This window comes from Mus caroli, unplaced genomic scaffold, assembly GCF_978045245.1.
Source record: "Mus caroli unplaced genomic scaffold, Mus_caroli_1 scaffold_1, whole genome shotgun sequence".
NCBI classification, from domain to species: domain Eukaryota; kingdom Metazoa; phylum Chordata; class Mammalia; order Rodentia; family Muridae; genus Mus; species Mus caroli.
In genome coordinates this window covers 166,498,568-166,520,407 of record NW_028227256.1, presented here as the reverse complement: position 1 = coordinate 166,520,407, position 21,840 = coordinate 166,498,568, and positions in this window count along the sequence as shown.

Here is a 21,840-nt window from a genome sequence, read left to right as displayed (position 1 = left end):
AAGGTACTAGAAATTTACAATGTAGAGTTCACTGTTACTATTTTTCCTCTAGGGTCCACTTATTTCAAACTTGAATTAAGGGGAGCCAGCAAGCTGCTCACACTGACTCTATTCTTGCCTCCATCCAATCTATTCACTATGATAGAACTTTGGAACACAACTCCTCTTGCACAGCTACTGAACACTCCTAGCTACCTCTATACTGCTCTGTGGTCTTTACAATATATTTATTCCCACACTAACCTTCTTGTTCTTAGAGTTTTGTATATAATTTCTTGGCACAATATCCCCATTGTACAGCAATTGTCTTCTACTTCATCTGTTTCATTCCATTTCTTCATCACAGCCCAGTTTGAGTGACATCAAACAATGAACCTTTCTTGACATCTTCATCAAGTCTCCTGTCTTTCCCCAAGCACATTCACACTATTTGTGGGCTTTTCCCATTTCTCCCCTCACCTCACATCTCTTACACTGGGGCTTCTCAGTTGTTTTTATGAACATACTAGAACTATAGGATAATTTTTAGTTTAGTCTGGATTTTTTAATATCTCATGAAAAAGATATCCTATCCTATCAATGCTTCTTCATATCAGTCATTTTCATAACAATGCTTGGCACATAATAGGTACTTTATAAATTTTGGTAGGAAATACTCAGTATTGGTGTAATCCCCAAAACACAATACAATATTATAAAGACCGGGAAGTTCATGCAAGGTACCTTTCTTAGAATCTGAGCAATGAAAATGTCCTGATCCCTACAAACAAGTTTCTATAATTATATTAGGTTGATTTTAAAGATTGAATCAGCAAAAATTTCTCCCATTATGTTATCTCAGTTACCCATTATAATGTATTGTTTTCAAAAATGTCTGAGCATATCTTTATGTATGTACATGTGTTCATGTTTGTGTGTGTGTGTGTATGTGTCTGTGTGTGTATGTGTGATGTGCACTTCTTGACTCAGGAACCTCACAGAAGAGGAGACAAAGAGAGGAACAGTCAGAGGATACCAAGAACACAAGGCCCTCTAAATCAGCATGATGAATGCTCATATGAAGTCACAGAGACAGTGCACAATGCCCACACAGGTCTGCATCAAGTCCTACATATATATGTTATATCTACTACTTTAACATTTTTATGGGACTCCTGAGTGTATGAATGAGTGGGTCTCTGATACTTGCACCTTCTCTGTGGCTCTTTAACTTCTGTTTGTTCAATTTGTCCAATTTTTTAAAACTAAATATATTGATGAGTCTTTAAGTATATTTATAAGATAAATTATGTTTAAAAGTAATTGTTTTAGTTATATGTTTTAGAAAATAATTTTCTTTTTTCCCTTTTTTTATTAGGTATTTTCTTCATTTACATTTCCAGTGCTATCCCAAAAGTCCCCCATGCCCTCTTCCCCACTCTCCTCCCCCCCACACTCCCACTTCTTGGCCCTGGCGTTCCCCTGTACTGAGGCATATAAAATTTGCAAGACCAATGGGCCTCTCTTTCCATGGATGGCCGACTAGGCCATCTTCTGATACATATGCAGCTAGAGACTCGAGCTCAGAGGGTGTGGGGGTACTGGGTAGTTCATATTGTTGTTCCACCTATAGGATTGCAGATCCCTTTAGCTCCTTGGGTACTTTCTCGAGCTCCTCCATTGGGGGCCCTGTGATCCATCTAATAGCTGACTGTGAGCATCCACTTCTGTGTTTGCTAGGCCCTGGCATACCCTCACAAGAGACAGCTATATCAGGGTCCTTTCAGCAAAATCTTATTAGTGTATGCAATGGTGTCAGCATTTGGAGGCTAATTATGGGATGGATCCCTGGGTATGCCAGTCTCTAGATGGTCCATCGTTTTGTCTCATCTACAAACTTTGTCTCTGTAATTCCTTCCATGGGTGTTTTGTTCCCAATTCTAAGAAGGGGCAAAGTGTCCACACTTTGGCCTTCATTCTTGAGTTTTATGCCCCTCAACAGAGGAATGGATACAGAAAATGTGGTACATTTACAAAATGGAGTACTACTCAGCTATTAAAAAGAATGAATTTATGAAATTCCTAGGCAAATGGATGGACCTGGAGGGCATCATCCTGAGTGAGGTAACCCAATCACAAAAGAACTCACATGATATGTACTCACTGATAAATGGATATTAGCCCAGAAACTTAGAATACCCAAGATATAAGATACAATTTGTCCAATTCTAATGGGGCCTTTTGTCTGTTTGTTTGATCTTATTATAATATATTTTATTATTATTCATTAGGACCCTGGTTTGTTTTTGTTTTTGTTTTTGTTTGTTTTTTGTTTTGTAATGAGAGACTGAAAAGGAGTGGATCACATGGTGGGGAGTTAGGGAGGGATGGAGTGGAAGAAGAAGACATGATAAACAGGATACATATGGGAGGAAAAATACATTTTCAATAAAAGAAAAATATTACATTTTAAGATATAAAGAAAATATTTAGTGGTTTTATCGCCACATATTATTTTGACTCTATTTTATTATACTTAGTGTCTTATTATTTCTATTTTATAAATCAAACTTTACCATAGATATGTATGCTACACAAAAAGTTGAAGCTATGTAGAATCATAAGCATCCACTGGTAAGTGTGGAATGTATCCTACGTGGATAATGGAAGGGGGCTGAGTCTGAAATTCATTATCTGTGGAGCCATGTATTGTTCGAGTGTTTTCTGAATTTAGTCTCTTTATACAACAAACAGATTACTAATGCCCCACAAGTGTCGGAATAATCAAGTATAGTCAGTTATTTAAAAGCATGTTATCAGGTGTAAAATGACACAGAGAACACTTCTGGTTATTGAGACATATATGTCCATTCAGTTCCTTAACTAAATATCACTGACCTCCCACAATGAGCTTGGAACAGTTCTAGGGTCTTCAGGTGCATCACTGAATGCAATCAGAGTCCCTACTGTGAAGCTTTCAGTTTGGTGTTGAGGAGACAAACAAAAACATACATACATACATAAATAATTTAAATTGAAATGGAGAAAACCAGATCAAGAAATGGGGAACGATTTCACCTGATATGGGAGGGTGCGTATGATAGTCTTAAAACGAAACAAACCAACACCAATAAAAGTCAGGGAACTCCAGTGTAGAAAACAGGTTTCTATTGTATAGAAAGGAGAGCCGAAATCCAGCAAGTAAAAGCTGTTGTATGTATTGCTTTTCAGGTAGGGACTTTAGTCCATTTCAGAAGAGTTAAAACTGAGTGGCGTTGCAGACACCTATAAATTAACTCTGAGACTTAACAAGCCAGAAGTAGCCACTGACCTCATAGTTTCCAGTTAAGAAATATGGAAGTTACACTTGACTGAGAAAAACCTGATAAAGACACCTCTCAGGGCTGACATCCAGCTCTCCCTGAGACAGAATTAAGATGGTGTTGATTCTTAAAATACCCAGACACGGAGTAAAATAAACATAAATTCCTTCTGGGGAAAATCTAGAAACATTGGCTCTCTCTCAATCATTATAATGATTTTTAAATGTACAAGAATTATGTTTAAAAAAAAAACAAAAGAAAAAAATAACAAAAAAAAAAAAAACAACAACAAAAACATGTCCAGCATTGAACCAGAGTAGCCACCAGAAAAAGGAACAAAAGTTTCTAGGTAGAAGCAAGGCAAATCAACAGCACACAGAAGTCATCGCGCTCTAAGACACTCTTGGGCTGGGGAGATGCTCAGTAGGCAATGCACTTTTCATACAATTGTGGGGACCAGAGCACTGATATAAATGCAGAGAAGACTTGGAAGCCTGCCTATAATCCCAGAACATAGTGGAGAAAGAGGAACGAGATACTGAAACAAGCTATCCAGATGAGTTCACTGAATCCGCAGGTCTTTGTTCAAGTGGGAGACCTATCTCAATAAAGAAGATGGACACACATGTCCATATACAAGCCAGCATGCAGATATATTTGTATGCACACCACACATGTACACAGGCAAAAATTGTAAATTTATGATTTTTCACAGAAATAAGTAAATAAAAGAGCTAGCAAGATGGCTCAGTAGGCAAAGGCACATGCTGCCAAATGGGACAAGCTGAGCCCAATTCCCAAGTCCCAGATAGAAAGGAAAAATTGATTCGTGCTAATTGTACTCTGATCTCCACAAGTCTATTGTACATATATGACCCATAAAGATAAATGATTGAGTGAATAAATAAATAAATGTGGAATTTTACAAATAAATATAAACAAGGAAAACTTCCAGCAGAGGTCTAGAATAAATTACAAAATGAGACTTTTTTTCAAGGTTAAAAACATATCAGATCCTTCCGGTCCACTCGAGCACTCAGATGCCTTGCCAGAGGAGTCTCCGGACACCCGCAAGGACCCACACAGGATTCCCCACAGGATCCTAAGACCTCTGGTGAGTGGAACACAGCTTCTGCTCCAATCCAATTGAGCGGGACCTGAGACTGCATTAACTAGGGAAGCAGGCAACCCTGCCTCTGCTGGGGCACAAGTCCCTTCCGGTCCACTCAAGCACTCGGGTGCCTTCCCAGGGGAGTCTCTGGACACCCGCAAGGAACCGCACAGGACTCCCCATGGGATCCTAAGACCTCTGATGACTGGAACACAGCTTCTGCTCCAATCCAATCACGTGGAACCTGAGACTGCATTAACTAGGGTAGCAGAAAACCCGGTCTGAAGTGGGGCACAAGTCCCTTCCGGTCCACTTGAGCACCAGGGTGCCTTGCCAGTGGAGTCCCCAGACACCTGCAAGGACCCACACAGAATTCCCCACGGGATCCTAAGACTTCTGGTGAGTGGAACACAACTTCTGCCAGGAGGCAGGTTCGAACTCCAGATATCTGGGCACCTTCCCTGCAAGAATAGAGCTTGCCTGCAGAGAATACTCTGACCACTGAAACTAAGGAGAGAGCCAGCCTCCCAGGTCTGCTGATAGAGGCTAAAAGAGTCACCTGAGGAACAAGCTCTAACCAGAGAAAACTATAACAGCTAGCTTCAGAGATTACCAGATGGCGAAAGGCAAACGTAAGAATCCTACTAACAGAAATCAAGACCACTCACCATCATCAGAATGCAGCACTCCCACCCCACCTAGTCCTGGGCACACCAACACACTAGAAAACTAGACCCAGATTTAAAAGCATATCTCATGGTGATGGTAGAGGACGTCAAGAAGGACTTTCATAACTCACTTAAAGAAATACAGGAGAGCACTGCTAAAGAGTTACAGGTCCTTAAAGAAAAACAGGAAAACACAACCAAACTGGTAGAAGTCCTTAAATAAAAACAGGAAAACACATCCAAACAGGTGATGGAAATGAACAAAACCATACTAGACCTAAAAAGGGAAGTAGACACAATAAAGAAAATCCAAAGTGAGGCAACGCTGGAGATAGAAACCCTAGGAAAGAAATCTGGAACCATAGATGTAAGCATCAGCAACAGAATACAAGAGATGGAAGAGAGAATCTCAGGTGCAGAAGATTCCATAGAGAACATCAGCACAACAATCAAAAAAATACAAAATGCAAAAGGATCCTAACTCAAAACATCCAGGAAATACAGGACACAATGAGAAGACCAAACCTACGGATAATAGGAGTTGATGAGAATGAAGATTTTCAACTTAAAGGGACAGCAAATATCTTCAACAAAATAATAGAAGAAAACTTCCCAATCCTAAAGAAAGAGATGCCCATGATCATACAAGAAGCCTACAGAACTCCAAATAGACTGGACCAGAAAAGAAATTCCTCTCGACACATAATAATCAGAACAACAAATGCACTAAATAAAGATAGAATATTAAAAGCAGTAAGGGAGAAAGGTCAAGTAACATATAAAGGCAGGCCTATCAGAATTACACCAGACTTCTCACCAGAGACTATGAAAGCCAGAAGAGCCGGGACAGATGTTATACAGACACTAAGAGAACACAAATGTCAGCCCAGGTTACTATACCAGGCCAAACTCTCAATTACCATAGATGGAGAAACCAAAGTATTCCATGACAAAACCAAATTCACACATTATCTTTCCATGAATCCAGCCCTTCAACGGATAATAACAGAAAAAAAAAAATACAAGGATGGAAATCACACCCTAGAAAAAGCAAGAAAGTAATCCCTCAACGAACCTGAAAGAGGACTGCCACAAGAACAGAATGCCAACTCTAACAACAAAAATAAAAGGAAGCAACAATTGCTTTTCCTTAATATCTCTTAATATCAATGGACTCAATTCCCCAATAAAAAGACATAGACTAACAGACTGGCTACACAAACAGGACCCAACATTCTGCTGCTTACAGGAAACCCATCTCAGGGAAAAAGACAGACACTACCTCAGAGTGAAAGGCTGGAAAACAATTTTCCAAGCAAATGGTCTGAAGAAACAAGCTGGAGTAGCCATTCTGATATCGAATAAAATCGACTTCAAACCCAAAGTTATCAAAAAAGACAAGGAGGGACACTTCATACTCATCAAAGGTAAAATCCTCCAAGAGGAACTCTCAATTCTGAATATCTATGCCCCAAATGCAAGGGCAGCCACATTCATTAAAGACATGTTAGTAAAGCTCAAAGCACACATTGCACCACACACAATAATAGTGGGAGACTTCAACACACCACTTTCATCAATGGACAGATCATGGAAACAGAAACTAAACAGGGACACAGTGAAACTAACCAAAGTTATGAAACAAATGGACTTAACAGATATCTACAGAACATTTTATCCTAAAACAAAAGGATATACCTTCTTCTCAGCACCTCATGGTACCTTCCCCAAAATTGACCATATAATTGTTCACAAAACAGGTCTCAACAGATACAAAAATATTGAAATTGTTCCATGCATCCTATCAGATCACCATGAACTAAGGCTGATCTTCAATAACAACATAAATAATAGAAAGTCAACATTCACGTGGAAACTGAATAACACTCTTCTCAATGATACCTTGGTCAAGGAAGGAATAAAAAAAGAAATTAAAGACTTTTTATAATTTAATGAAAATGAAGCCACAACTTACCCAAACCTATGGGACACAATGAAAGCATTGATAAGAGGGAAACTCATAGCTCTGAGTGCATGCAAAAAGAAACTAGAGAGAACACACACTAGCAGCTTGACAACACATCTAAAAGCTCTAGAAAAAAAGGAAGAATATTCACCCAAGAGGAGTAGACGGCAGGAAATAATCAAACTCAGGGGTGAAATCAACCAAGTGGAAACAAGAACTATTCAAAGAATTAACCAAACGAGGAGTTGGTTCTTTGAGAAAATCAACAAGATAGATAAACCCTTAGCTAGACTCACTAGAGGGCACAGGGAAAGCATTCTAATTAACAAAATCAGAAATGAAAAAGGAGACATAACAACAGATCCTGAAAAAATCCAAAACACCATCAGATCCTTCTACAAAAGGCTATAATCAACAAAACTTGAAAACCTGGACGAAATGGACAAATTTCTGGACAGATACAAGGTACCAAAATTAAATCAGGATCAAGTTAACAAGCTAAACAGTCCCATATCCCCTAAAGAAATAGAAGCAGTCATTAATAGTCTCCCAGCCAAAAAAAGCCCAGGACCAGATGGGTTTAGTGCAGAGTTCTACCAGACCTTCAAAGCAGATCTAATTCCAGTTCTGCACAAACTATTCCACAAAATAGAAGTAGAAGGAGCTCTACCCAACTCATACTATGAAGCCACAATTACTCTGATACCTAAACCACAGAAAGATCCAACAAAGATAGAGAACTTCAGACCAATTTCCTTTATGAATATTGATGCAAAAATACTCAATAAAATTCTTGCTAACCGAATCCAAGAACACATTAAAGCAATCATCCATCCTGACCAAGTAGGTTTTATTCAAGGGATGCAGGGATGGTTTAATATACAGAAATCCATCAACGTAATCCAGTATATAAACAAACTCAAAGACAAAAACCACATGATTATCTCGTTAGATGCAGAAAAAGCATTCGACAAGATCCAACACCCATTCATGATAAAAGTCTTGGAAAGGTCAGGAATTCAAGGCCCATACCTAAACATGATAAAAGCAATCTACAGCAAACCAGTAACCAACATCAAAATAATTGGTGAGAAGCTTGAAGCAATCCCATTAAAATCAGGGACTAGACAAGGCTGTCCACTCTCCCTGTACCTATTCAACATTGTACTTGAAGTCCTAGCCAGAGCAATTCGACAACAAAAGGAGATCAAAGGGATACAAATTGGAAAAGATGAAGTCAAAATATCACTTTTTGCAGATGATATGATAGTATATATAAGTGACCCTAAAAATTCCACTAGAGAACTCCTAAACCTGATAAACAGCTTCGGTGAAGTAGCTGGATATAAAATTAACTCAAACAAGTCAATGGCCTTTCTCTACACAAAGAATAAACAGGCTGAGAAAGAAATTAGGGAAACAACACCCTTCTCAATAGTCACAAATAATATAAAATATCTTGGAGTGAATCTAACTAAAGAAGTGAAAGATCTCTATGATAAGAACTTCAAGTCTCTGAAGAAAGAAATTATAGAAGATCTCAGAAGATGGAAAAATCTCCCATGCTCATGGATTGGCAGGATCAACATTGTAAAAATGGCTATCTTGCCAAAAGCAATCTACAGATTCAATGCAATCCCCATCAAAATTCCAACTCAATTCTTCAACGAATTAGAAAGAGCAATATGCAAATTCATCTGGAATAATAAAAAACCTAGGATAGCAAAAACTCTTCTCAAGGATAAAAGAACCTCTGGTGGAATCACCATGCCTGACCTAAAGCTTTACTACAGAGCAATTGTGATAAAAAACTGCATGGTACTGGTATAGTGACAGACAAGTAGACCAATGGAATAGAATTGAAGACCCAGAAATGAAGCCACACACCTATGGTCACTTGATCTTTGACAAGGGAGCTAAAACCATCCAGTGGAAGAAAGACAGCATTTTCAACAAATGGTGCTGGCACAACTGGTTGTTATCATGTAGAAGAATGTGAATCGATCCATTCCTATCTCCTTGTACTAAGGTCAAATCTAAGTGGATGAAGGAACTTCACATAAATCCAGAGACACTGAAACTTTTAGAGGAGAAAGTGGATAAAAGCCTTGAAGATATGGGCACAGGGGAAAGATTCCTGAATAGAACAGCAATGGCTTGTGCTGTAAGATCGAGAATTGACAAGTGGGACCTCATGAAACTGCAAAGCTTCTGCAAGGCAAAAGACACCGTCAATAAGACAAAAAGACCACCAACAGATTGGGAAAGGATCTTTACCTATCATAAATCAGATAGGGGACTAATATCCAATATATATAAAGAACTCAAGAAGGTGGACTCCAGAAAATCAAATAACCCCATTTAATAATGGGGCTCAGAACTGAACAAAGAATTATCACCTGAGGAATACCGAATGGCAGAGAAGCACCTGAAAAAATGTTCAACATTCTTAATCATCAGGGAAATGCAAATCAAAACAACCCTGAGATTCCACCTCACACCAGTCAGAATGGCTAAGATCAAAAATTCAGGTGACAGCAGATGCTGGCGAGGATGTGGAGAACAAGGAACACTCCTCCATTGTTGGTGGGATTGCAAGCTTGTACAACCACTCTGGAAATCAGTCTGGCGGTTCCTTAGAAAATTGGACATAGTACTACTGGAGGATCCAGCAATACCTCTCCTGGGCATAGATCCAGAAGATGTCCCAACCGGTAAGAAGGACACATGCTCCACTATGTTCATAGCAGCCTTATTTATAATAGCCAGAAGCTGGAAAGGACCCAGATGCCCCTCAACAGAGAAATGGATACAGAAAATGTGGTACATTTTCACAATGGAGTACTACTCAGCTATTAAAAAGAATAAATTTATGAAATTCCTAGGCAAATGGATGGACCTGGAGGGCATCATCCTGAGTGAGGTAACACAATCACAAAGGAACCCACACAATATGTACTCACTGATAAGTGGATATTAGCCCAAAACTTAGGATACCCAAGATATAAGATACAATTTGCTAAACACATGAAACTCAAGAAAAATGAAGACTGAAGTGTGGACACTATTCCCCTCCTTAGAATTGTGAACAGAACACCCATGGAAAGAGTTACAGAGACAAAGTTTGGAGCTGTGATGAAAGGATGGATCATCTAGAGACTGCCATATCCAGAGATCCATCCCATGATCAGCATCCAAACGCTGACACCATTGCATTCACTAGCAAGATTTTGCTGAAAGGACCCAGATATCGCTGTCTCTTGTGAGACTATGCCGGGGCCTGGCAAACACAGAAGTGGATGCTCACAGTCAGTTAGTGAATGGATCACAGGTCCCCCAATGGAGGAGCTGGAGAAAGTACCCAAGGAGCTTAAGGGATCTGCAACCCTATGGGTGGAACAACATTATGAACTAACCAGTACCCGGGAGCTCTTGACTCTAGCTGCATATGTATCAAAAGATGGCCTAGTCGGCCATCACTGGAAAGAGAGGCCTATTGGACATGCAAACTTTATATGCTCCAGTACAGGAGAATGCCAGGGCCAAAAAAATTGAGAATGGGTGGTACGGAAGTGGGGGGGGGGGGAGGGTATGGGGGACTTTTGGGATAGCATTGGAAATGTAATTGAGGAAAAGATGTAATAAAAAATATTAAAAAAACATATCATATATAAAATCTGATTGATTACAGGGTAGATATCAATTTGGAAACATGAACTGAAAAACAGAACAGAGGAATAGTGATCCTAACTTGAATGTTCCTACCAACATAGAATAAAAAACATGAAGAGTAAAAAAATTAACCATATGGGGAACCAAAGCTTGCCTAGTGGAATTTGTCACCTTTCTCTCAGTGATTAGTAGGAAAAGTGCCACTAGAATATGCAAGCTCATTTTATATGACTGTGCTCCAAGTGTGAGCTTAACCACCAATAGTAAGTTATAGAAAATTACTAATGGGTTACTTAATTTCACTTGTCAGCTTCACTGGGACACAAAATGCAAAGTGTATGGTTAAATATTATCCTGGGGATACACATCCCTTTAAGAATTACCATGTAAATTTATAGAGTGAGTAAAGCCATCAGCTGCCTTCAGTTTAGGTAAGCCTCACAGAATAAAAGATCTGAACCCATCTATGTGCTTCCTGAATGAGTCCATAAACTGTTATCATTGGGCTGGGGGTGGGGACAGACTGAACAAAGGAAGTCACATGCACAGTATCCTCCTGCTGCCAGATACACTGCAGGACAACTGAGCCCCAGTCCTCACTTTGAAAGGGCCTTTCTTCAGTAGATGAGGTTCGCAACCTCTGTGGAAGTGACCTTCCCACTACTCTTGCTAAAGACCCATTTTCTTTCTCACCATTAGGCTCCCTGTGCTCTCTGAGTCTGATCTATGAATTTTCTGAGAGCTCTAATGGACTCAGAAAAGCAGCTGTCATGTAAGCCAAGATGCCTTTTTCTCAGGACCAGCTTTGCTGGCGAGTGGTCCTATTAGACTCAAATCTTTACAGGATTAAAGATGGGGAGAATTGCGATCTATAAAAAGATACACAGAAGGCCCTGTGATATCAATACTGTATAAGAGATCTATAATGAAAACTAAAAAACAAATATTGTGATAAAGCAAACATCTAACGAATAGACAAAGGAAAAGTGTGTTCATAAATTAAGAGTCACTACAGTATTGTAAAGATGTCAAGACTGTCCAAACTTATACAGGCATGGATTCTAACTGAAAGCTCAAAATGAAATGTGTACCCTCTACCTCTGTACATGGTCAAATGTGCTGAAATAACTCCTGGTTGGTATGTATATTCATGTAAAGGACATTCTTCTAAAAGGAGAACAAAGCTTGTTGTATAAGGTAGCTAAATTTTATTTCTAATTAAGGTAAATTACTTTATAAAAGAAATAAGGCTGCACTTCAATAGGAAATCATATTCTACTAAGTCAACTAAAATATCTGAGGTACAAAACAGGCTCAACAATTTTCAAATATGCACCCAAAAGATTAATTTACTGCAGTTGAATGATAGATTCAAATACATGGTATTTTTGTGTAAACATTCTAAAAGTTAAGCAGAACTAAACTGTAAACCTTGAGCAAAGAAAAAGAAAAAGAAGCGTAAGCAAAGAAATATTGACACCTGGAGTGTATAAGAACCAAAGTTTCTCTTCAGCTAGAGGCACGATGAAAGAAAGCAAAGGATGAGGCAGAGTGGGGAAAGACATTGCCAACAAATTTACCACAAAGGATAGTACAGAAATCAGACAAAAATCTCTTAGCAGTCTACTGGGAAAATGTAACTACAAATAGGAGCAGTCTTTAAGGATGTACTTTCAAGAAGAAAATATTGGAAATCTAATAAATACTTAAACAAGAAACACAAAGTCAGTCCCCAGTGTAATTAGCAATAAGGAAATTAAAAATTGAAGTCACAAGAAAAACTGCTATCCACCCCGGAGCTTAGACTCACTTGTGAAATACTCATAGAACTGAATGTTGGCAAGAATGAAGGTTATCTAGCCTTCATCTGTCCTCCTGGTGAAACTGTAAATTGGCACAAATGCTTGAAACGTAGTTTGGAATTATTGACTAAAATTTCACATCCCCTTAACCTCTGACTCAGACATTTCATCCTTGGGTATACAACCCACAGATGTCTGTGTGCATATGCATAGAATACTACACAAAAGTGGTCAAAGCAGCTGTATAATGTCTACTGTGCACCACCAACAAAATTCAAAACCAAAATGAGCTGTAGATAATCACTCAGTAGAATACTAGATTGTAAGGAAAATAAAGGATTTAGAACTGCATGCAACAAAATACATGAGTCAAAAATTTATTATAGTAAGCAAAAAAGATTAAATAAAAATATAAAAAATCCACTGTATATGAAAGAAAAAACAACAGACAGATTTAATTGCGCATTTTCAGTGGCCACATTTTAAGAGAAGCAGGGAATTAGACACCATCAAGAGCAGAATGTTGTTTCTCTTTATGGAGACAAATGGAGCTAATTATTAAGTGACGACTACAGGGAATTCAGCAATGAAGTTTCAACTGTGTACATGTCTCAATACAGATGACAGTTACACAGACATCTAATTTATGATAAATCCATTACTTTTGTACTGTCATATTTTTAAATATTTGTTAAGGAGTACTATGAAGAAGTGAATTTTGCAATTGGAAAATGCTTGAAGGTATTTTCTCTTATATTTATACATGAAATATTTTTCTATTTGTTAATCATATATGTAGTGTTAATGTGTAAAATTTCAAGAACATCTTTCCTAATACTGCAACCCTTTAAAAACAGTTTGTCATGTTGTGATGACCCCCAGCCATAAAATTATTTCCTTGCTATTTCATAACTATAATTTTGCTACTTTTATGTATCATAAGGTAATATCTAATGTGAATGCTATCTGATATGTGATCACCACAAGGGGTTGTGAACGATAGGCTGAGAACTACTAGTCTAAAATGCAAGCAAAAAATTTGTGGCCTTTGGTAATCAAAGAAGCAGTTTCTGATAAGGTAAAATTAGGACAGAAATGAGAATACGATTTTAAAAATGGAAATACTTAAATAGTTTGGGCAAAGTCCTGATAGGTGTCTAGAGGCCAGGCAAGTGCTCAGCTTATTGGTAATATATTGGCAACTGTGTATTTGCCATCTCAATGAGGGAGATACAGGTAAGAGACAGGATCAACTTTCCCTTCGTCTGGTCATGTGCAGCCTTAGAAAAGATTGTGAAAGGATTTAATTTTATTTTGGAGTCAGAGTCCCTAGAAAGCTTTGAGCATAGGAATAACATGAACTAAATAGCATTTTGAGAGCATCCTTGTGGTCACCTTGTGACCATAGACCATAAAGACCTTGAGAGAAGGGTATCTGTGAGGCTATGGCTGTAGAACAGGTGAATAACATTTACCATGGTCCTGCTGGAGGTGGTGAGCAGGCCCTCCGCTCTGGAGAGAATTCAAAGGCAGAGCTGATGGACTCAGAGAGGGGCAAATCAAGGAAAAAATATCAAGTGTTCAACCTAAGAAAGAATTGTTTACTGAGCAGTGAACACAAGAACATTCCGTGTACAGAAACAATGTCATAAAATCATCTAAAAGAAATCACTTTCCACAAATAAGTGTAAGTTCCTCAATGTGGTTCAAACGTTTAAAATTTTATTGGTTAGGGACTTTAAGAGCAAAGTGGGAAATAAATACAAAGTATGAGTCTTGGACTATCAGTGAATTGGTGAGATTAGTTAGTATTCGAAGGACAAAATTCCTCATCCAGTGTGGTGGCAACATCTAAGCTGGAGTTGGCAATCTTAAATTGAATTTCAAGTTCTGCCACTTGATAGCAGTAGAACATGAGCAAGTCACTTTGTCACACTGTGGCTCAAATTCTCCCTCTGCAGATGGGTCAGGATTATTCTAGGGCTTTAAGTTACATCATTAGGTTGTTTATTTGAGATCTCTCTGATTTTTTAATGTAAACACATACAGCTATAAACTTTCCTCTTAGGACATCAAAGCTTTGCCCCAGAGAAGCTGGTAGATTATGCATTCATTTCCATGTGTTTGTAATTGGTTTTCAATTTCCTCCCTGATTTTTTTTCAATGACCCACAGTTCATTCAAAGGTAAATCATTCATTCTCTACTTGTATAATGCCTATAGTCACTCTTCCTATTGATTTTGATTTTTATTTCAGTGTGGTCTGTAACAGGATACAAGCAATTACCTCAATATTCTCAGACTTGCTGAAGGTTTCTGTGGTGTGATTAGTTTTGGAAAATGTTGCCCATACTGCTGAAAAGAATGCATATTCTCCATCTGTGGCATGGAATATTGTGCATCTATATAATCCAGTTTATCTATATCATGGTGTAGATAATAAATATTTTGGGTAATATTAACTTGGGTATCGGTATAGATATATCTATATCTTTATAGGTATAGCAATTTGGTATTGATGTTGCCCACTATTATTGAGACAAGATTTGTGTGGCCCTTGTCATCTTTTAGTGTTTGCTTTTACAAAGGGAGAAGCTCTGAAATTAGGAACGTAAATGCTTATAACTCTTATATCATTATTATGGACGGTTCCCTTCATTGTGATGCAGTAGTGCTCTTTGTGTCTTCTGATGAGAACTGGTGTGAAAGCTACTTTACCTGATAAAAGTTTAGCTACTTCTGTTTGCAGCTTCTATTTGCTTGGAAGTTTGATTTCCATCTTTTGATAATCAGCTTTTGGATGTGTGTTCTTTGTAGACAACAAACAGTTCGTTCTTGTTATCACTCAAATGCAGATCCTAACTTTTAAATTTGTTTTGTACAAATAAGATGACTTTGGGATTGCAGGTAGGCTGTGAATAAAATAGATCATGAGAGAGAAACAAGAGGTCTTGGTAAATGACCTGGAAGTGGGAAGGAGGCTGAAGCTCATGGGAGAGGTCCAGAGAGAGGTCGTAGGAGCGCACCAGGGAGAGAGAGGTGATGGGGAAGAAGAGGGGAGGGAAGCAAGTTCATTTGGAAAATGTCATTACACGAGTTCATTCCTTGTAAGCTATAAAAACAAGAGCCACTTTATAGGTCTCTTCTTGGTGCTCTGATTAAGTAATATTAACTGCATAGAGAACTTGGAGAGTTTCTAGACTATACTTAGATTCTCTCAGTGTCATATAGGTGTGCCTTTATAAAAAACAAAAAGAAGATCCAGATGGCTAAACAGAAGCAATTAATGCACAATAGGAAGGCAAGTCTATTGCTGATTTTTAATTTGTATTTACCCTTTTGTAATTTCATAACAAATATAACATTTTAAGATCATATCTCACATCTACTCTTTATTTTCTTCCTTGTGGACCAACCCCCACATCCAGCTCCTAAATTTCTTTCTTGTTTAACTATTTATTGATTCTTCGTGAATTTTACATTGTGTACTCCAACCCCACTTATCTGTCTATCCAACCCCCTCCCCCCCAATTCACCTCTGCCCTTGCAACCTCTTCCCAAAAGAAAACAAACAAACAAACAAAAAATAACACTAAAATAAAAACAAAAACAGGAGAAAAATCTCCATGGAAGCTGCAGTGTGTCCCACAGTGTCCCCTTTTGTCTACACATCTTTACCTGCAAATGCTCATCGCACTGAATGGCTGGAGGCCTCTGACTGCTGCTATACTATCAGTGCTGGGTCCTCACCTGGGCTCCTCCCAGATCCTCAGCTATCCGATGTTTTCTCTGTGTCATGGAGATCCTGCAGCTTTGGTTATAGAGGGCCTACACCTCCCTGTACTCCTGCAGATAGGGTAGATGGTATGGGGACAACTCAAAGCCCTGAATCTGAACCTGGATGGTGGCTGTGTTGGGTTAGCTCTCCATTGTACACACCTCCAGTGCCAGCTTGCCTGCTTTACACAGCTAAAAGGTGGAGCCAGCTCTCCTGCTTGTGACAGTCAGCAAGAGGTAGGACAAGCTCTCCCTTCCTCAGGCTGTCAGAGTCAGCTCTCCAGCACCATGACACCATGACACCAGAGCCAGCACTTCAGCACCCACACCACCAAGGCCAGCTCTAACACACTGCTTAGGCAAGGTGCAGGGCCCAGTCTCCTGAGGGCTATAGTCAGTGAGAGATAAGGCCAGTTCTCTCACACCATCTTCTTGAGGGATGGGGGCAGCTTTTCTCACATTGCCCACACAAGCTAAATTTATCAACATCCCCTCTTTTTTCTTGTCTTTATAACCCACTGCCTCCCCTTGGTGGTGTCCATGTATGAATGGGGATGAGGTAGCATCAGGTAGAGCAAGGATAAAGTACCATAGGACACACTCTTGAAGAAAATGCACCGTCCTTTCTCCAGTGTCTATCTCCCTCCATCAACTACAATATCTCCTCAGCTAGGAGAGAGGCTGTATCAGCTGCTTCCCACTCCATGCTGAAGTGTTGACTGGCTTGGTCCTGTGAAAGCCTGTGCCAGCACCCATTGCTGCTGTGAATTTATGATTTCAAATTCTGCTTTTACAGTCTTTCTGCCCCTCCTTTCCCTACTGTTAATGGGTGTTGGGACTACAGGATAATAGATGTCCCATTTAGGATCAAGCATGTCATAATCGCTTTATCGACAGTTGTTATCCTTTGTATTAGCTGCCATCTGCTAATGAGCGATAAGAGTTGCATTTGCCTATGGGTGCAAGGATAGGTATTTAGAAGGCAACATGATACCAGGTTGCTTTAGCATAGCTGTTCTCAGCCTTCCTAAGGCTGTGTGCCTTTAATATAGTTCCTCAGGTTGTAGTGACCCCCACCCCCGCCCTGCAGCCATAAAATTCTTTTTGTTGCTACTACATAACTATAATTTTTGATACTATTATGAGTCATAATGTAAATATCTGTGTTTTCTGATGGTATTAGGTGACCCCTGTGAATGGGTCATTTGACTCCAAAGGGTCATGACCCACAGGTTGAGAACTGCTGCTTTAGCAAAATTAAAAATAGTAGGGTCCACGACTTCCTTTTTTTTTTTTTTTTTTTTTTGAAATTCACCTTACATGGAGATCGATACCTCCTCTCTCTGTTTCCCCTCCCAAAGTCCCTCCACTCATCCTCCCCTCTCTTTCTCCTCTGAGAGGGTAGAAGTCCCCCTGGATATCCCTCTACTCTGGCACACCAAGTCTGTGCAGGACCAGGTGCTTCCTCTCCCACTGAGGTCAAACAAGGCAGTCCAGATAGAACAATGTACTCCACAGACAGGGCAACAGCTTTAGGGACAAGCCCTGCTCTACTTACTTGGGACCAGCATGAAGACTGAGCTACACATCTACTACATATGTGCAGAGTGGCGTAGGCCCAACTTGTATATGTTCTTAGGTTGGTGGTTCAGTCTCTGGGAGCCCCCAGGGGTCCAGGTTAGTTGACTCTGTTAGTCTTTCTGTGGAGTTCCTATCCCTTTTGGAGACCTCGACCCTTCCCTTAACTCTTCCATAAGAGTCTCAAAGCTCCACCTACTGTCTGGCTGTGGGTCTCTGCATCTGTCTGAGTCAGCTGTTGGGTGGAACCTATCAGAGGACAACATGCTTCTGTCTGCAAGCATTACAGTATCATCAACAGTGTCAGGGATTGGTGCGTGTCCATGAGATGAGTCCCAAGTTGGGCCAGTTATTGCTTGGCCGTTCCCTCAGTCTCTGCTCTACCTCCTGTCGCTTCATTTCTTATAGACAGCGTAAATTTGAAAGGTTTTGTTTTGGGGTGGTTTGATGTCCCTATTGCTCCACTGTGATTCCTGCCTGACTACAGGAGGTGGTCTCTTCAGGTTACATTATCCCCAATGCTGTGAGTTTCAGCTAAGGTCACTGCCACTGATTCCTGGGAGTCTCACCTATCTCAGGTCTCTGGCAGGTTCTCAAGATGCCCTCCCCATATAGGGGCATTCAGATTTTCATTCATTCTCATGGCCATTTGCCATCTCCCTGTCCCTCTCCACACCTGATCCTGAACACCCTCATGCCCTTCTCCATCCCCTCTCCCATTCAGATCTCTCCCTCCAACTGCCTTCTATGATTCTTCCTTCTAAGTGAGATTCAAGCATATTCCCTGTGCCTTCCTTCTTGTTTAAGTTCTTTGGGTTTGCACAGTGTAGCGTGGATATCTGTATTTTATAGCTATTATCTACTTATAAGTGAGTATATACCATACATGTCCTTTGGAGACTGGGTTACCCCACTGAGGAAGATATTCTCAAGTTCCATCCATTTACCTGCAAAATTTATGGTGTCTTTGTTTAGAGAAGCTGAAGAGTCTTCCGTTGTGTAGATGTAACACGTTTTCTTTCTCCATTCTTCAGTTGAGCGGCATCTAGGTTGTTTCCAGTTTCTGGGTGTTAAGAATAAAGCTGCTATGAGCATAGAGCAAGTGTTCCTATGGTATGGTGGAACATCTTTTGGGTATATGCAGGAGTTGTATAGATGGGTCTTAAGGTAGAGCTATTCCTTGTTTTCTATGAAACCTCCAAATTGATTTCCAAAGTGGGTGTCCAAGTTTGCTCTCCTACCAGCAATAGAGGAGTGTTTCCCCTTGCTCCGCATCCTCACCAGCTATTACTTGTGGTTTTGATCTTAGCCATTCTGATGGGTATAATATGGAATCTCAGAGTCCTTTTAATTTAGATTTCCCTGATGATTAAGTGTGCTTCTCAGCCATTCCAGATGCCTCTGTTGAAAATGCCCTGTTTAGTTCTGTACTTCATTTTTAATTGGGTTATTTGGGTTGTTGGTGTCTAACTTCTTGAGTTCTTTATAAAATGTGGACATGAGCTCTGTCAGATGTAAATTTGCTGAAGATCTATTCTTCTGTACCAATGAGTTCAGGCTATTCCCCACTTTCTGCTCTATTAGATTGAGTGTATCTGGTTTTACAATGAGGTCTTAGATCTATGCAGATTTAGTTTTGTGCAGGGTAATAAATATGAATCTATCTGTGCTATTCTACATGCAGACATCCAGTTAGACTGTTTGTTGAAGATACTTTTTTCCCATTGTATAGTTTTTGCCTTCTCTGTCAAAAACCAAGCGTCCATAAATTGGTGGGTTTATTTCTGGGTCTTCAATTCTATTCCACTGATCAATCTGCTTGTTCCTATACCAATACAGTTTTTATCACTATTGCTCTGTAATACAGCTTGAAGTCAGGGATGGTGATGCCTCCAGAAGTTCTTTTATTGTCCAGAACTGTTTGAGCTGTCCTGGGTTTTTTGGTTTTCCATATGAAGTTGAGAATTCCTCTGTGAGGTCTGTAAATAACTGTGTTGGAATTTTGATGGCAACTGCATTGAATCTGTAAACTGCTTACCAAGTAAGATAGCAGTTTTCACTATTTAAATCCTACTGATCCATGAGATCTTTCCATCTTCTGATATCTTCCTCAATTTCTTTCTTCAGCGATTTGAAGTTCTTGTCATATAGGTCTTTCACTTACTTGGTTAGAGTTATATGAAGATATTTTATATTATTCTGGGCTATTGTAAAAGGTGTTGTTCCCCTAATTACTTTTTTGGCTTGGTTTATCATAGAGGAGGGATACTGATATGTTTTTAGTTCATGTTGCACACAGCCATTTTGTTGAAAGTGTTTGTCAGCTGTAGGAGTAGTCTGGTAGAATGTTGGGGGGTCACTTGTGTATACTATCATATCAACCATCAATAGTGCTACTTTGACTTCTTCCTTTCCAATTTGTATCACCTTGATCTGATTTCATTGTCTTATTGTTCAAGCTAGAATTTCAAGCACTATATTAAGTGGGCAGCCTTGTCTGAGTTTAGTGGACTTGTTTTAATTTTCTTGCCATTTATTTGATGTTAGTTATTGGCTTGCTCTAAATTGCTTTTATTGTGTTTAGTATGTGCCTTGTATCCATTATCTAAGACTTTTAGCATGAAAGGGTGTTGGATTTTATCAAAGGCTTTTTGTAGCATCTAATGAAATTATTGCATGTTGGTTTTGTTTTTCCTTTCCGTTTGTTTGCTGTGGGTTACATTGAACCATCCCTGCACCTTGAGATGAAGTCTACTTGATCACTGTGGATGGAGTTTTCCTGTGTGCTTGGATTCAGTTTGCATGTATTTTACTGAGTATTTTTGCATCGAGAATCATAAGAGAAATTAGTCTGAAATTCTCCTTCTGTATTGAGTCTTTGTGTAGTTTAGGTATCGGGGTGACTGTAGCTTCATAGCATGAGTTTGGCAGCATTCTTTTTGTTTCTATTTTGTGGAATAGTTTGAGGAGTATTTGGATTAGGTCTTCTTCTGAAGTTTGGTAGAATTCTGCACTAAAACCATCTGGTCCTCGGTTGTTTTGTTGTTGTTGTTATTGTTGGGAGACTTTTAATGGATGCTTCTATTTCCTTAAGGGTTATAAGGTTGCTTACATAGTTTACTAGTTTGATTTAACTTTGGTAAGTGAAATCTCTCTAGAAAATCATCCATTTCATTAAGATTCTCTAATTTTGTTGAATACCAGTGTTGAAGTAAGACCTAATGACTTTTTGGATTTCCTCCTTTCTGTTGCTATGTCTCCTCTTTCTTTGTTTATTTGGGTGCTGTCCCTGTCTTTTGGTTAATTTGGCTAAGGGTTTCTCAATCTTGTTGATTTTCTCAAAGAACCCACTCTTGGTTTCCTTGATTCTTTTTTTTTTTATTTTATTTGTTTTTAATTGATTGTTTTCAGCCCTGGTTTTTATTATTTCCTGCCATTTTCTCCTCTTAGGTGCGTTTGCTTCTTCTAGAGCTTTCATGTATGCTTTTAAATTGCTGGTATGAGAACTTTCTAATTTCTTTATGTAGTCACTTAGTGCTATGAACTTAACACTCTTAACACTGCTTTCATAATGTCACATAAATTTGGGTATGTTGTGCCTTCATTTTCATTTAATTCTAGAAAGTCTTTAGTTTCTTTCTTTATTTTTTTCCTGGACCACAAATTATAGAGTGGAGAGTTGTTCAATTTCCATGAATGTATATACTTTCTGGTGTTCTGTTGTTGAACTCCAGCATTAACCCATGGTGGTCCAATAAGATAAAGGTGTTATAGACCACAAATTATAGAGTGGAGAGTTGTTCAATTTCCATGAATGTATATACTTTCTGGTGTTCTGTTGTTGAACTCCAGCATTAACCCATGGTGGTCCAATAAGATAAAGGTGTTATTTCAATCTTCTTGTATTTATTCAGGCTTGCTTTGAGAAAGACTATATTGTAAATTTTGAAGAAAAATCCATGAGG